We start from the raw sequence: 4,565 nt of genomic DNA on the forward strand, positions 1-4,565 counted from the left end.
TTTTAATTAAAGTTTCTCCACTCCAAAATTATTCCTATAAGCAAGGAAAAAATAGTTTTAGTTTCTAAAAAAATTACTTGTACAAATTTACGGACGGATTCCTATAGCGATTTATTTATTTTTATTTTAATAGCTATTTTCCTCGTGTTTAGAAAATTTATTTTTTTAGTGTATGATGCCATTTATTAATCAACTAAAGTATAAAAAAGAAACAAGCGAAATCATTCAAACAGTTTAAAATTTGTATTTGCACAATAATTCTTTATAGTTAAAAAAAAAAACCAAAAAAAAAAATATTTATATAATTTTGACTTTTGTCGGAACTACACATCAACACGTGCAGAAAACAGCACCCAGACTACATACTGTGCCTTGTACTGTTTTCATGTTCCTTTTAATATATTTTTATGCGCAAAATATTTGCAGCACTTGATTTCTCATTCAAGTACTGTGACTCATAAAAAATGTATAACTACATAAATAATTTGTGTACGGTAATTTTTTTATCTTCTTTTTAATTCTTGTATGCGAAAAACCAATTTATGTACATTGCTTTAGAAATTTTTGAGTTTGCGCAAACTTGTGAATGAGATCTAAAAAAAAATATTCACTTAACACATTACGAATTAATAAAATAGATGGCCTTCATATTGGCTCTATTCTAGCCTGAGAACCACCGTATTAGTACCAGTTATGATAAAATAGGGCAATAGATTTGCACAAAGGTCGAAGTGCTTCCAGACTTATTAGTAATAATGAAAAGGATAATTATCTTTTACAGCTCTTTAGAATTATAGCGCGGCAAATCTGTACAAGGCGAGGACAAAGCGACTTGAATCCCAAGGCGAACTCAGCACCAAATGGTGTTATCCCCTCAGCTGATTGCTTCTTCCTGATAATTTCCACCAAATTCATTGGTAGAACAATATTTCCGTTATTCGAAGTCAGTACAAAATTTCTTTTAATTTGACATTCTGTGGCACGTCAAATTGGGTTGAAATCGCTTGGCCAGCGCTTTGTATATATCTGCCTTGATTGAACTCAATTTTCCATGCAGAAGTATGTCAAGTCAAAAGCAAATTAGCATTGATTTCGATAAACTGACCTCTTGCTGCACCAAGACGTCGCTTGGAAATTGTCAGGAAGAACCAATCAGCTGATGAGATAACACTAGCTTGTAATGAATTCGCCTTGACCAAAGCATGTCCAATGTTTTCGTTTTCACCCTTTAAAAACCAATTTTAAAATTTTTGTATTTGAAAATATGAATTTTTGCGCCCTATTGTTCATTTTCTTTACGAAATTTAGTTCGAGGATCGTTCTCTATGCACCAATTGAAACGTGTAAGGTTTTCTTGAACTTTTCTTCAAGGAGTTAGCAATCAAAGAACAGCTCACTTAGACACTTTTGTATTGGCCCATTGTGTTACCAGACATACTCCATGAATGAACTGGTTTCGTTTTGTTAGTCAATCGCTGCCAACCAAAGATATTGATTGAGAGATCTCGGAAAAATTGGATAGCTTAGAATAAAATGACCGGATGGTTCCAGCTGCTAGTCATTTAAACAACTAATACAGTCGGAGCCATAAAATATATTAAGGTGAACATGGACTCACATTAGGCAGTGCTATATTTACCATATTTGGTTGAGCTCTTGTAAGCCATTGTAGCTTCGCCGAGCGCTTGGATTCAACTACGGGCTAGAAAACCCTCGAAAACAGCAAAAGGGATTGTCAGCTCAGCGTATTGTTAGCTGGCTCGCCGTTCACCTGTCCAGAAGAAGAGTACATGTGGACAACGGCATACCAAATTTAGGAGCCATTGATCATTTTCGTAAAATTTTATTTGCTTTATCTGGATTATCATACACTTTCAGTTCAACAAGGCTTGCCCAGGAAAAGATATCAACCTATTTCCAGGGTTATCTTAATGATTTGGCACCCAGATATTTTTTGTGAAAAAGTAAGATTCCACTGCAAGGAAGATCCAGCAGTGTCTCACAGCTCTCGACCTTACGGTGACAGAGATTACCGCTTTGGCAGTTTTTTAATTGCAATTAAGCAATTCTGAGATTTAAAAAAAATTCACTTAAAAAAAACATTCTATCCTTAATTTTATTATAATTTTTTTTAAAAGGAGTTTTATGGCCGATGAATAAAAGAAAAAACGTAAGGTTTTTCCTTGCCTTCCTACGCGTTACAATGCTTTAATTTTATATCTTCATCAGGGAGTCTAATTTATTTTAGAAACAAGAAAAAACTCCAGCTTTTTTCTTTTATTCATCGGCCGAAAAGCTCCCTTTAGAAAAATTTATAAAAATTATACGCTGGACCACAATCACCAACAAAAATGACACGTATTTGTGTCGTACAAATTTAAGAATCCGTAAACATTTAAAAAAAAAAAAAAAAAAAATGTATAATGTAATAGTACACCTAAACGGGAATGCCTTTATGACTTTTTCAAAAGCTTTGTTAGTAATTACACTTACCGCATTGTGCTTGATTTTTAGTTTTTATTACCCTTATAGCATCTGTTGTCTTCGTTAAAATACCTGTTTAATCTTCGGTTAAACCATCTCTTATAGAAATCGTTGTACTTTTTAATCTTATTCCATTTAAATAACTAAAAAAAAAAACATTTCTGTTATCTTTTCATAAGTAACAAACGAATAATTAACTCACACGATAAAAGTATTTTATCGAAGTAGTTTTTCCAAAATATAGGCCGTCAACTTGCAACTATTTGTCGATATTCTAAAAATTTACAAATTTTTAACACACTGCATAAAAAAAAAGAAAACCTAAAGAGGGAACTTATCACCGACCAGCTGGCTTAACGGCACTACAACGAAGCAAATGCTGCTTGTATTGATCGACCGGCTGACTATAGCTGTAAATACGAACAATTTGTGGCGATAACGACTATCGCGCGTTCTTGTATTAAGGTCTTAACCCCGCTGAATATACGCTGCACGATTGCTATTTAAGGTTGTCACACGATGCGATACGAGTGTTTGAGCTGCGTTTTAAACGCGTATATAACTATAAGTTTGAAAGTGGAATGTAAAATGCAATTATTGCAGATAAAAATAAACTATTTTTAATTCTTAAAATATTAATTTTATAGAATCACAAAACTACAAAAAAAAAATTATTTTAAACTACTGATTATTTACATTATTTCATTTATTTTGTTGCTCTTTTTAAATTTTTGTTTGTGTTTTTTTTCACGAACGCGAATACTTCGTTACTATTCGAGCTCGACTTAGCAACTGATCAGCATTTTGATCATTCGCCCAAAGTTATTAATTTTTGTTGATTTAAATGTCTAATGTAGCATCTTGCGTTTGCGCTCTGCTAAAAATGCTCAACCCAAAAACATATAACTACACACACACACACACAAATGCAGACACGCATACCCCATCAGTTAATAAGTCACCACCGCAATTTGAATAAATAAAACATAGATTTCAAAATGTTCATACGTATGAATGTGTGTGTATATGTATGTGATATTCAGCCACTGGGGAAAATTCTGTACTTGTTTGTATGAGAATGTAGGAGAAAGTTGTCATTTACACTTCATCAAATCAACACATACAACCGCCGCTTTTGCGATATGAAATTGACTCAATGTGACCTTTCGCTCGCAGCGAGTGAGCATCGCACAGTGGTTGAGTAAGAATAAACTATATTTACAATTAATTAATTTTTTTTTTGATTATTAGATGTTTATTGCTTTCAGATTAAAGTTTCCGAATCATTTTCGAAGCACAGTGCTGGTTATATCAAAAAGGCGAGTGATTTACACGGATATTCACAGCTTCTCCAGTGGACGGTGTTCACGTTTTTTGTGGAGAAGAACTGAAATTGTATATAATTACATGCACATTAAAAAAAAACATCAATTCCAAGTAGCCCTGATGTTAATATGTAAACATACAGTACTGTACGTTTTGAAAACGAATATTTTTAATTAACTAGAACTCCTCCATAGGATGAAATTAAGACATCCAATATGTAGCTTTATCAGAAAAAAAAAAATTTGGGTTTTTTGAATAAAGTTCCATCGGCTACTTATCGGTAACAAACAATACCGAAAAGTTATTATACTAATGTATATTGGAACGATTTTCCGTCATCAAAACAAAATAAGTTTATTACACTAACTAACTTACGTAATTGGCGCTTAACCGTTTAAACCGTTATGGCCGTCCAACAAGGCGCTGAAGTCGCTTCTTCGTTGGGCTAAATGGCACCAATTGGTCACACCAAGTGGAGTGCAGGTCACGCTCTTCTCCTGCTTCCATAGGCGGGTTCCGATAAGAATACTTTTTTGACCGGAGCATCATTTTTCATTCGCATAAAATGACATAGCCTGCGTAGCCGCTATGTTTTAAAATTACTGGACTATGTAGGTGTCTGCATAAAGCTCCTCCAGCTCATTTTAAATCTTCTGCGGTGCCCAGCATCGCCGTGGGCAAGCCGCAAATGTACGGACTCTTTGCTTGATGACATCAGGTATTTCGTTTTGTCCTCATTCACCACCAAATCCATT

The 4,565-nt window shown here is 34.0% G+C and overlaps 1 long non-coding RNA gene across 1 annotated transcript; it reads right to left on the reverse strand.

Annotated features, from left to right (window-relative positions):
* Positions 1-2,461: 2,461 nt before the first annotated feature.
* Positions 2,462-3,277, reverse strand: LOC137243501 (uncharacterized). Its single transcript, XR_010950546.1, has 4 exons — positions 3,181-3,277; positions 2,830-3,046; positions 2,687-2,758; positions 2,462-2,627 (listed from the first exon to the last, which is right to left on the reverse strand). It is a non-coding gene; the product is annotated as an uncharacterized lncRNA (long non-coding RNA).
* Between the last annotated feature and the right edge of the window lie 1,288 nt (positions 3,278-4,565).

This window comes from Eurosta solidaginis, chromosome 1 (genome assembly GCF_040869045.1).
Source record: "Eurosta solidaginis isolate ZX-2024a chromosome 1, ASM4086904v1, whole genome shotgun sequence".
NCBI lineage: Eukaryota > Metazoa > Arthropoda > Insecta > Diptera > Tephritidae > Eurosta > Eurosta solidaginis.